This window comes from Canis lupus, chromosome 33 (assembly GCF_003254725.2).
Source record: "Canis lupus dingo isolate Sandy chromosome 33, ASM325472v2, whole genome shotgun sequence".
NCBI lineage: Eukaryota > Metazoa > Chordata > Mammalia > Carnivora > Canidae > Canis > Canis lupus.
Genome location: NC_064275.1, coordinates 7,808,844 through 7,822,387, shown reverse-complemented (window position 1 = coordinate 7,822,387; position 13,544 = coordinate 7,808,844). Strand labels below are relative to the sequence as shown.

Genomic DNA, 13,544 nt, shown 5'->3' with positions numbered 1-13,544 from the left:
TATCAAAGATTCCAAAGAGAGGGGATAAATTAACCAGAAAGGTTTATTGCAAAAGCAACTTTTGTTGATTAAAATATCATTAGCCATGGTTCAGAATTTTAGGTTAATAACTTCTTTAATATAGCAAATTGTCATTTATAGACACCAATCCATTTACCTGAGTTATCAACTCTGTTTTCCCTTTGGTAACACTTAGGTTTTGAGGCAAGCAATGATTTTTCTCTGGGTTGTGTTTGTAAAATAACTTCTTGCAATCTGCTTTGTGTGCATTTACACGTATGAAGAGAAGTCAAAATATATTACAGAGCCTTTATTCTTATATATTAACTATGTGCAATTAATTTCCTGCCCATGAAAATGTTTTTCCTTTTAGTTAATTGTCATTTAGGTTCTCAACTTCTTGTTAATTCTCTCCTGAATTACTTTCCTACCTGCTATAAAATTGTATTAAACTATTCATTGCATGTTAGGAAAGCATTATTCTGGATCTAGATCTCTAAAGACTTAAAAAAACCAATTTATAATCAAAATAAAAAAAAAACCCTTTTGTGCTTTTAAGGACATTATCAAGAAAGTAAAAAGACAATCCAAACAATGGGATAAATGTTTGCAAATCATATATCTAATAAGGGACTTGTATCCAGAATATGTAAAGAGCTCTTACATGCAATGACAAAAAGACAACTCAATTAAAAATGGGCAAAGAATTCAAAGAGACATTTCTCTCAAGAAATATAGATATACAAATGACCAATAAATACAAGACAATATACTCAACATTATCAGTCATCAGGGACATGCAAATCAAAATCGCAATGAGATACCTACCACTTCACATCCACTGGGATGGATGGTTATAATAAAAGACAATAAAAGTGTTAGGATTCCGAGAAATCGGAACCCTCATGTATTGTTAGTAGGGTTGTAAAATGGGGCAGCCACATGGGAAATCAGGCTGGCATTTCCTCAGGTGGTTGAACAGTTACTGTATGAGCTGGCAATCCCACTCCTAAGTATAGACTCCAGAGAATTGAAAACGTGTCCATACAAAATTTATATGCAAGTTTTTTTCTCCAAATAGAGAAGTGCACTCAAAGTCCTTGCACATCCAGTTCAGTGGTATCAGTATTCTTGTAGACAGAACCCTGACACCAATAAGATAATTCTGAATTACTTCATCTACCACTTAGGTAGGTTGTGTGAAGTCTGGATTAGCAAATTCTAGAAGAAAACGATTTCAGGTCCCGAGGATCTGTCATAACCAACGTCAGTGGAAAATTCTTTCTTCCAGATTGCCTCGATTCCAGCACACTGTTTAATCTACTTGGCTCTCCTGTGTCATACTTGTTGAATTCTTTTCCTAAACCAGGGCAGACGTAACTATAGCATTTCTTGACTTCCATAGCTGTTTCCAGGGATTGCTCTGGAGGAATTTCTACCTCTCAGCCTCTCAGCAGTTGCTGAATGAAGTATGCGATGCTCGCCACAGCTGCCCATCCCATCCCTTCAGCTGCGGGCAGGACCGGAGGGGCACCGTCTTCACTAGCCGGTACCACCCCAGTCACTATTGCTTTTCCTACTTATTTGGATGCTCCGGATGCTGCCAAGGCAAGAGCAGCCTGGAGTTTTGAAGGGCTCAAACCTTATTTCAGCACTCTAGTCTGTTCTCTGGAGCATTTAGGGAGGTTTCATCAGAAGAAAGCAATGACTTTCGAGCTCTGCTTTTAAGTATTTAAAGAATACTAGCTCCATAGACCTTTCCAGCAAGTGACAATCTTGGGCTGTGCCGTAGGGGCCTGGCCACTTCATGGCACATGTTGCTTTTTCTATTACTTCATGCCCAATAGAGCAATCCAGGCGCACATTGCCTCTTCCCAGGACGCTAAGATGGCTAGAGATGTGCACGTCCCAGTTACATCCAGGCTGGCCCACAGCCTGAGTGTTCTGTAAAATTGTTTTGAATGGAGGTTATAGGGGAAACAGGATAACACTTTGATTTCCAGGTTATTGTTTGTATCATTATCATTTTTTTTTACCTTTTTTGTTTCAAATTTTTATTTGAATTCCAGTTAGTTAACATATAGTGTAATATTGTTTCCAGGAGTAGAATTTAGTGATTCATCACTTACATATAACACTCAGTGTTCAACACAACAAACACCATCCTTTATACCCATCAACCATTTAACCTACCCCCGCCCCCTCCCCTCCAGCAACCCTCAGTTTGTTTTCTGTAGTTAATAGTCTCTTGTCATTTGCCTCCCCTCTTTTTTTCCTTTCCCTATGTTCATCTATTTTGTTCCTGAAATTCCAAATATAAGTGAAATCATATGATATTTGTCGTTCTCTGACTGACTTAGCCAAATTTTGGAAAGAACTCAAGTGTCCATTGACTGATGGATGGATAAAGAGGTTGTGGTATGTGCATGTACACACACACACACACACACACACACACACCACACACACACAGAAGTATTATCAGCCATCAAAAAGAATAAAATATTGCCATTTGCAATGACATGGATGGAGCTAGAGGGTATTATGTTAAGTGAAATAACTCAGTTATTACTTTTTTTAAAAGGTCTAAAATTCAAGCCTCGCCTGGATAAAGATGTCACCCTTAATTTTGACAAGAGCCTAACATAGGTAGATTAGAAATAAATTATAGAAAGAGTCAAATAGAGGCTGCACCGAGGCTATGAGCTCGTAGGAGAATAAAAGGGATAAGGATAGATGAGATCACAAACAGTGTAATTCAAGTGTGGTTACAAACGCAATGTGTAGGTTGAATATACTGGTAGGAGGTGATGATGTATTTGGAGGTCATCTGGGAAAGATGCATGTGACGGAAAGTTGAACTGTGCAGAGTTGTTGCAATAAGTGTATTTTAGTGAGTTAGCTCTCTAGGCAGTGCTCTTAAATGCAGGTGCACATCGAATGACCCACACGGTTACAGCAGTTGTCTGGATTCCACCTGTGGCCCATTGAAACTAACTTTCCAGGGGTGGCATTTATATTTTTGACAAGCTCTGCCGGGGACAGGTTGAGGAAGGGCTATCTGAGCTGTTGGAATCATTCTGCAAGGTTTCAGAAACTAGCCTCTACCTCTGAATAGCAGAAAGGTGGCCTGAAGAGTTAACAGTTGCACTCTGAAAAAGGGTAGGAATTGCTGTTTCCCACTCAACAATCAAGACAGATTGAGAACTTTAAGAAGGGAGTTCTGCATTGCTAAGGATGTTTATTTAGGAAAATGCAAGTCAAGGAAGCCATGTGATGAAATGGGGTAAAGGGAGCAAGGCTTTGAGGACACTGAGCAGATCAGAAGCAGCTGGTGGGTTCCTGCTGCTGGAGCCTTCTCACTGGAGGGGGAATGGGGACTGGTGGGTTGGTGCAATGACAGTGTCAGACCGAATAGATAAAGCTGAAACAGGTACTGGATTGGTTTGAGTGTGACTCTGCAGCTAAAGAGGCAACTTCTGTTATCTTGGCTGGATCCTTAGGAAAGAAAGGTTGGTGACCAAAATGAAGATCACAGCCGGCTACTATGTCTTTGTACTGAGTTGTGAGTGCACACAAGCTGCTTCATAAATTTGGACATCAATGTACTCATAATACTTTATTGTAATTATATTAAATTACATGAAATAATTAAAAGCTCCATGAAGTCAGAGAACTTGTCCATTTTGTTCGCTGCTTGATTCCTAGTATCTAGAAAAGTGCCTGGCGCATAGCAGATGCTTTTGGATGCTCAATACATGTTGAATGAATCCATTGTTTCAAAGATGAAATTAAGAACAGCAGGAATACCTGAGCCCACACGAATCCTATCATGTCATTGACCCCTTAAAAGGGCACACATAAGGTTGATGCTGAAGTTTGGTCTTAAGGTAGTTGTTGGTCTTCTTACTTATTCTCCTGTTCTTTCTTGGTGAGAGTTAGCTTCTTAATTCTTTCTTCTTTCCACTTAAAGTCAATTGTATCTTTTATTCCTACCAAGTATAACATCAAGTACTTCATGGCAGTGGTCTTCCAAAGGTACTTATGTTTTCAAAATTGAAGGGATGATAGCTTAGTATGGCGTTTGAATAATCGCTTTTATAATGGGGAAAGGTTTCTTTTTCAATAACAGACTGGTTTTGCTTTGAAATTCTATTGACATTCAAAGTTTTGAGAAATAGTGTGGAAATTAATTTGACGTGCATCAGAACTCTAGAGAGAGAATGGAACTCTTAGCAGGAAAGAGGAGAGGCTCTCTATTGGCTCACATAGGATAGAATTCTATTTCTCCTTTCCTCTTCTTTTAGAATTTATTTTTTTCCTTTTTTTTTTTTTTAGGAAGTGGCAAAGAACGTTTCATTTTTCACTCTGGCTCTGAAGGGTACATTGGATGTGTTGGCATTTCTTCCTCTTGCTCATAAAGAAGTCCTACTAATCGTAACCAAGATCTACTTAACCTACTAATGGTATCCTTAGTGTTTGATTGGATTCCGGGGAGAATAAACCAGGGGCTACTCAACAATCAAACAGCATGCAGCAGCATTTGATGTATTAGCCTAATTGTCAGTGGGCAAAGTTGGCCCTAAGTTTTAAATATCTGATAAATCAGCCTCCCAGAGAACACTAGTGGGGCACACACAGACACGGGAAACCACCACTAAAAGACAAGCATTCGGGACTAGGCAGGTCATGGTCACCATCACTGGCAGGCTTTGGCAAAAGCATCAGTTGTCATTTCCAAATTTAGTGGTTCACTTTGTGTTCAGAGCCCACATCAAACACGTTGCTGCAATCAAGTAGGTTGTCTGCCATGGTAAGTTTCATGGAAACGTTTTCTTGCACTTCTCTGATGCATATAAATGAAGTGAAAATCCTAGTTTGCTTTCTTCAGAGTCTGAAATGTAAAGACTATAAAGGACAGGTGTGATCCTAACAGTATAGCTCTTGAAAACTCATTCTGTGGCTGAAACCAAATCATTTTCTTCCCATGAATGAATCATCTAGCATCACGTGTCTCTGAAAAGCCTATACAACCAGGCTTATGTCTTCTTCTGTAGTTTTTGATTTAAAGTTGTTGTGACATTTTCTCCCTGTTTTCCCTTTAAAAATGGGGAACATTGACAAAAATACTTAGTAAGTTGTGATGTCTCATTCACGTTTAAACTACCATGATTTCCAAGGGTTTGACGAACTGCATTTGGCACTGTTTACAAAGAGGTGTTTTTAGTGATTATGATTATGTTTCCGGTTGCGTTTCACCCATATGTCCCCTGTCTGGGGCATACGTCTAGAAGAAGCAAATTACTCCTTCTGCTCACATTGCTACCTGCTTGGAAGAAAGCGCTCTGTCCCAGCAGAAGCCAGAGCTAAATCTGTGATTCCAATAATGCCAGAGGCACTTCTGCTCAGATAATTGTATGAAGTCAGGTGGGATTAATTAGGGGCACCATATACTCACGGCTGAAGCACCAGCTTTGGTTCTGGTCGCATGGTTCCCTGGCACCACTTTAATCTCAGAATTGTAGGTACTGATAATAGAGTCCAGACTCACCACCACCAGCAGGGAACTTGGGGAGGGTTTTAAGATACCAGAGTCTCTCTGTCTTCCTGCTACTTCTCTTTTGTTCATATTTGCAAGGAGTTGCTCTGGTAGGAGGGACAGACCAGGGAGAAACCTTGCATTGGGGGTGAGCGACGGTAAGAGGGTCAAGTCTTCTGCATGGTGGTCAGCTTGAGGTGGTGGCTGCTACCACCAGTTCGGAGGCTTTAGGATTTTTATCTAGCTCTTTCTCCTGACCCAGCCTCAGCCCTTCAGATGTAGGACCTGAATGGAACGGGTTAAGGCCTTAACTAAGGATTTGGGGCAAAGAGCAATTTGTGTTCTGCTAAAGGCAAGGTTGACCTGGGATGCAAAGAAATGTCTGAATCTTGCAGTCCCAGAGTGCAGGTGGAGAGCCAGAACTCTGATATGAATGTTTAGCAGCAGGGAACAGGAAGGATGGAGTAAGCTAGGCAACCCTGGAGAACCCTGCTGAGGCATGGATGAAATGATCCTTGTTGCTTTTGGCCTAAAATGTGCCAGATGGGAAAGCAATTTGCCTTTTCCTTTAGGTTGTCCTTGCTTGTAGCTTCTTACATCTGAACTCGTTGAGCTGTAGGAGGACTTGGAGACCCATGGGGAGGGGAGAGTCTTTTCTGCCTCATCATCACCAGTTGATTTTTGATGCACTTGTTTAGGGAGTGCTCCTAATGCAGAGGTCTTGACATCAAGCTTTAGGGGTAGAAAACTTCCATGGAGATACTGTACCATGTTTGTGTATTAAATGATTCCTTCTAAAGACAAGTACACGTATATTGGTTCACATGTGCGGTCAGAATAATTGATCAATGAGGAGGAAGGAGTTAATGCATCTGCACTGTGACCTAGTTTTCCCCTAAATACCAGGGAGTGTTCCATGTGGCTTGGGGGAAGAAGGCCGGTAACCCAATCTAATCTCCTAGACAAAATGATTCTGGAACTCCAAGTAGATACACTAATGATATGTGGTTGCAGGAGGATCTTTTCTATGGATGACTCTTCTCAGGATGTCCTTGAAAATGGGCAGGAAAGCTTGGGTATAAAACAGAGATGTTTCAGAAATGAAATGCTCCCTTACTGTGTGAGAGAACCCCGTTAATTCTCCATTGGAGACCTCATCTACCACCCTGAGCCTGGGAGGAGGTGCTCATCTTAGGAGGAAAGGACCTGGGGGCCTCCCTCAATGTCCCAGACTTCTCTCTGCTTTGTCTGAGCCCTGGATTACCTGAATCTTTTACATCAGTACGAAACCTTGATATGGTAAGCTTATTGGGGGAAGAGCTTGACTTATGATCCTTCGTATTAGTTCAGGAAATCCTCACGTAGAGCAGAGGAAACAAAGAAAATGGTTCCAAGTACATGTATCCCTCTCTTAAGATCCACTTCCTATTCTTAGCTTTTTAATTCTTTTTTGGACAATTGTCCACATTTAATTTATGGGGAAGAATAAAAGAGGAAGGTTTTAAATCAGATTATGGGTCTGATGAATATTTTTCTATTTTTTATTGTAGTAAAACATATATATAACAAAATTTACCATTTTAACCATTTTTTAAGTGTGCCATTAAATATATTCACACTGTTGTGGAACCATCCTTGCTATGCGTTTCCAGAGCTTTTTCATCATTTTAGATAGAAACACAATATCCATGAAATCATAGCTCCCTGCCGCTCCTCCTCTAGCCCCTGGTGGCTTCTGTTCTACGTTTTGTCTCCATGACTTTGCCTATTCTAGGTGCGTCACTTAAGTGGAATGATGCAACGCTTGTCCTTTTGTGTCTGACTTATTTCTCCTAGCATAATATTTGCAAGGTTTACCCATGTTGTATGTGTATAACCAGTTCATTTCTTTATAAGGGTTGATAATATCCCATTGTGTGTGTGTATACACTTGGTTCACCCATTCATCTGCTGATGGACGTTTAAATTGTTTCCACATTTTGGCTATTGTGAATAATGCTGTTATGAAAATTGATATACAAGTATCTGTTGAGTCCTTGTTTTCAATTCTTTTGGGTATATACCCAGAAGTGAAATTGATACTTCTATATTTAACTTTTTGAGGAACCGTTATGCTGTTTTCCACTGTGACTACACCATTTTCACTTTTCCTCTAGCAATGCAATGCAGCAGGATTCTAATTTCTTCATATCCTTGCCAACACTTGCTCTATTCTTTTCCTTTTTCCTTCCTTCCTTCCTTCCTTCCTTCCTTCCTTCCTTCCTTCCTTCCTTCCTTCCTTCCTGATTGCCACCCTAATGATTGATACCCTAATGAGTATCTTAGCTACTTTTTAAGCGAAGTCTCATTATTAAATAACAATAAGGTTAATAATAATTGACTCCTTACTAGCTTGTCCTCTGAGCAGCTAGTTCCATCTTTTCTGTTCAGCCTTGCCTCTGGAACATCCTCCCTAGAGTAAAACTGCCAAGACTAAGCTGTTTATCTCTTTGGAGTTCTTTGTTGGTGTCATTCCCTTTTGTCACCTCCAGCCAACCTCTTTGGGAAGTTGATGGGTGAATAACAGAGAAGGTTGCAGGGCAGTTTTGAACCACTAGCATAACTTCATTCAATTAAAATAGTAAAGGAACAATAAATTCACCTCAACTTTCTTTACAGGCTCTTTCTCTAGTGTATCATCTTATTCAGCTTTGACTGTTCATGCAGGTAAATAAGGATTTCACATATTTTGCTTGACCCATTGCTCCTGTCATTCTTCTGATCCTTTGGCTATGGTTTGCCTTCCAGACAATTGAATAGTGTATTTGTTTAATAAAAGTGACTGTTTTTGAGAGAAGGGGAGAGAGAGCATGAGAGAGGGGATACAAGCAGGGGGAGGGGCAGAGGGAGAGAGAGTCTTTTTTTTTTAAGATTTATTTATTTATTTATCATAGAGAGAGAGAGAGAGAGAGAGAGAGAGAGAGGCAGAGACACAGGAGGAGGGAGAAGCAAGCTCCATGCCGGGAGCCTGACGTGGGACTCGATCCCAGGACTCCAGGATCGCACCCTGGGCCAAAGGCAGGTGCTAAACTGCTGAGCCACCCAGGGATCCCCCAGGGAGAGAGAGTCTTAAGCAGGCTGCACACCCATCATGGAGCTTGACGTGGGGCTTGATCTCACCACCCTGAGATCACGACCTGACCTGAAATCAAAGGTCAAACGCTTAACTGACCGAGCCACCCAGATGCCCCCAAAGTAATTTTCATTTCCTAATATGCTTATTGATATTCTGAATATAATAGTCAGTAAATTATCACTGAGGAATTTATATTATTGATTGCTTGAGCCATCATTGCTTTAAAAGTGCATACATATTCTGAATATCACAGATTGGTTTTTGGTTGTTGTCGTTGTTAGTAAAAGTAACATCTGCTCACTCTAGATCTTTAGGGCCTGTCTGTTTCTGTGACTGATGAAGCCCAAACATTCAGACTACAGTTGGCACTACAGAGATGGACGCCAGGCTGGGGCCTGTTCTCCCTCCTGGGTTGTTGATAAAGCTGTCAGCCAGGTTGTGGGGGCAGATTTCTGGCAAGACTAGCCTTCAGGATTTTGTAAGCTTTGCCAGCTGGCAACAGATATCATCCAGGGGATGAATATGACCCTACCTCCCTGCTACTTAAGATACACACATATACAACATTCATTTCAATTCTTCTGTAATTTACTGAGGGCTTAGACATCTCTAAATATCATCAGTTAGAAGAAGCTGAATATAATCTGTCCTTTGCTTAAGTTATTATCTTTTTTTTTTTTAATAGAAAAACTGCTAAAGGTCTAAGGTTTTTCTGGCACTTTGTATAAGTAGCCAGTTTTATAAAATAAACGTAATGGAATTTGAAATAAAAATTTAGATTCCCTCCTTGAGCAACTAGGATCTTGGCTTAAAGTCAGAGTTTCTCGAATTATTGGTGATTTTAAGAGACTCAGAAGTGGTTTGTCAGGGACTGTAAGTCTTCTAGGATCTTGCCATTCAGAAGTGTGGCCAGGACCATCAGCCTCACGTTCCCCAGGAACTTGTTAGAAAGGAAAAAAATCTCAGGTCTTTCTCCAGAACTGCAGGAAGAAGAATTTGCATTTTAACAAAATCCCTGTGATTTATAAGCACGCTAAAAATGAAAGGTGTGCTTGTCTAGAAGAGTATTCCTATTTAAATAGAAATTTAAATCTTCCTTTAGAGGAAGATTTCCTTTAAATCGAATCACAGATGTCTAAAATGCACAAGATGCCCCTTCTCTTTTCTTGTAATTGAATTAAAAAACACTCTAAAGATGAATCTCAAGGACTCTATCTTTATTAAGTGGCTGTTCATGGATTTTTGGCAGTATCTTAATTGAAATACTATTTCCGAGGCTGCCTAAATTTCTCTATAATTTACTCTATATCAGTTGTAACCTTAAAGTGAATTTTCAGGGATGTGTTTCATTTCATGACGGCTGGAGCGGATTATAAATCAATACACTTTTCTGGATTGTAACCTAATTTCTGTTCCTCTAGAGCCTCTAGAGAGAGACTGAAGAAAGCTATGAGACATATTAATAGGTTATTGTAACATCTTCCATCTTAACTAGTTTAACAAATATAGGGATTTTATTTATTCTAAAATTTGAGGCTTTAGTATTTTTTAGGTTTAGGTATGGATTTTATTCATTCATTCATTTATTTACAAAGTATTAAGTAAGGGCTAGAAGATATTTTTCCAAAAATGTATATTTCTTTCATTTTAGAAATGTTTTAGAATAGTACAAATAAAATCTGAGTGAAATAAAACCTAGCAACTGAGGAAAAAAATATTTTACTTCATGTCTATTACTACTCAATACTGTTTTATATAGAATTGCTATATGAACTGATCGTACCTGGAAGCGTCCATATCAAGGTAATTTTTAATATACTTCTTTTAAATTTTGGAAGTTTGCATTTCACAGTTTTTAGGTTTTTCACCCTTGGGTACACGTATATGATTTATTGCATATAATATGAGATTTGTTTCATTTTCATTCCACAACTTCAACAAATAGCTTTGACATTAGAACAAAGGTTTAAGTCCATGTGTAAAGTCTGGCAATGCTGGGACTTGACTCTTGCAGTTATTTTTTCCTACTAGAAGTGTCTGACGATGTTGAGTTATTGAAACATCTTTACTATTTTTGCCTTGGAAAGCATTTCATACTATGTTTGCAGAACAGTTGCCACATCTCAGGGGGAGTACATCAGCTCATGAGAGAACATAAAGTTCTAATACAGAATCGCTTTGATGTTTAACAGGAAGATGAAGGTAAAATTGAATACCATATTCTCTTCCTCATTTATTTTGTAACGATCATCACACTTAGCAAAAGAAAGAAATCTCAGACTGTTTCATGTGCTAATAATCCCGTATTGCAACTCTGAACATGTACACACATGCCTGTCCTGTTCCTAGAGAAGAGGATATGGGGTCATTTGTGATAAACATTCTGGTCCCAGATTATTCTGAAGTGTTTGCTGACAGAGTTAAAAATCACAGTTATTTGGCCCCCACTGTAATTGTGTGTGAGCTGCTTTTTTCCCTTGTTCACAGAGGATATCATGGGGGATGTCAGCACTGTTGAGGGGAACCTCTTCCCCAGGTCCTGCAAAGAGCCATATGCCCTGAGTCCACATTTCTGTAGGTGGTGGTCACTGGTTGTAAGGCCATAAGGTTCAGGGGAAACCAGGACTGCTACAGAAACACTGGCTTACTAGGGAGTGGGGGGACTACAACCAATTATATGGAATGTGCCTCTTCTAAAAGTGCACCCAGAAGTACTTCTGCAGTGAGGACTGCAGAGCTGGTGTGTGCACAAGTCTCTGGACCTCCAGGTATATCTATTTTGTGTAGCTTATGTCATTAAAAAAATATTCACATACACGAAATTGGTACCAATTTTGAGTTTTCATTGTTTTGTGCAACATGCAAGTAGAGTCTGATGTGACTATAATTTTTGTGTTTATAAGAAGAGATGGTGCTTAAAACATTCCCAAGTAGAGCATCATGATTTAACTAGCTCTCACTTTTCCTAATCTCTATCTACTGGAAAAACGTCAAGCATCCAGACAACTGAGCATAAATTGCTCACTTTCATATTGTTAGACATTAACGGAAAATTAATGAGCTCTCAATTTATGCTGTTTTTAAACAGCTTAATTTTTACCATGTTCAAGGACCCTATAAATCCAGTTTCTTCTAACACAGCGGGGCTCAGTGTAGAGAGTATGAGGCAGTTCCCAACATAAGCAGTCTGGAGAAAAATCTATGTCCTCGCACACACCTGGATACTTCTGGTATCATCTGATCTTATGTTTATGAGTATAAAATATAATGAGTACCTGTTTGGGTAATAATGAAATCACTGAGCACAACTTCCTTAACTCTTCACATTCCTGTGGCTTGCTGGGGTAGAAGGTATCAAAGCCCTAACAATGCATCAAATATGGGCTATGTGGTCTCAAGTGTTATCTCAAATTCAGGGTTGTTCATCTCCAACTCTTGGCACATGAATGTTACCACCACGTCAAATTGTATGGCCCCAAGTTTGCTTTACTGTTCGTTTCTCTGCAGAGGCCACAACACGAGTGTGAGACCTTTAGAGAACCACCAGGCATCTTCTTGATTGTACAATCTTGATTGTACTTTCAAAAATGATTTTCTTAAGAAGATACACACATTTCTGATATGAACTCCAGAAGTGGAAAAATAATGGGTCTGGGAGCCAAACATGTAAAGACAGTTGGTAAGATATATTAGTACATCTTGTCCCTTTAGAAACACTGCCACTTTCCCCTCAAGTACAACTCTTTAAAGTTAATATAGTTTAAAAATTGAGTTTTGGGAAGGACTAGTTGGCATTTGATTTAAATATATATAACGAAGCAGGAAAACACCCCAAGAAAGACAATCGCATTGCTTTATTTCACAGAATAACAGCTGGGATGCTCATTTACTGTCTCTTTCAGGCTAATAAAATTTTTCTAAAACAGCCTTCCAAATACCACTGTGAAAGCCAAGATTTTTTTTTTCTAGAAATCAAATGACTTCTTATAATACTATTTTATGGAATCTACTGATGATTTTACCATTTGACGATAGAGATATAGTCTCAAGAACTGTAGAAATTCAACTCTACCAAATTCACATCACCACTCCTTATGCTGTGCTGCTGCAAACATATACTTTCAAAAACATCTTCATTTTGTTACGCACTAAAACCAATGTGCACAACTATTCAGAAAGTGATGGTCAGATGACATTTTATCTGGTGTTTTGCCTGGTTTTGGGTGTCTGTCTTTTATGCATATTTTCCATTGATTGTTTTTCAGCCTCCATATCCCCTCTCACCTCTTCATTCTCCCTTAAGAGACTATTGGTGGAAGGACGAGCTGCTCCTAATATGTTAATTAGTCTAGGGTTTGATGGAGAATAGGATGAAAATACTGGGTAAATGAAATGTTAAAGAGCTCTTCTTGGGTTGTGAGATGAAAAGTCATATATTAGCATTTATTGATAAGGATATTTGGAACTTTTGCCAGATAAATCTGATTAATACAGATGTGGATTTTATTACTTTTGTTTGGGTTTTCAGGATTATGTGTGCAGATGTTCCCAAAGAAAGTGAGAATTATATCTATTTTCTTTATGTTGTTGATTTCAGTTATGCTCTCTTTTATACATCTTTTCATTAATTAAAATACTAATGGTAATAGTGAAAACTAATATTTATTGAATGTGCTAACTTTGACTAGTAATTAGCATATTTTCCATATATAAATTAAGTAATGAACTGTGGATATTTCCAATAGTGGGGGGGGGGGGGAGGTAGTTACTATTATCATCCCCTTTGAAGAGGTGAAGAAACTGAGGCATAGATAGGTTTAGTAATTTTCCCAAGATTATATAGCTAGTAAGGGGTAGAGTCAGGATTTACATCCAGAACCTGTTCCCTTC

The 13,544-nt window shown here is 39.1% G+C and overlaps 1 pseudogene; it reads right to left on the bottom strand.

Annotated features, from left to right (window-relative positions):
- Positions 1–1,009: 1,009 nt before the first annotated feature.
- Positions 1,010–5,629, bottom strand: LOC118353178 (actin-related protein 3-like; annotated as a pseudogene).
- Between the last annotated feature and the right edge of the window lie 7,915 nt (positions 5,630–13,544).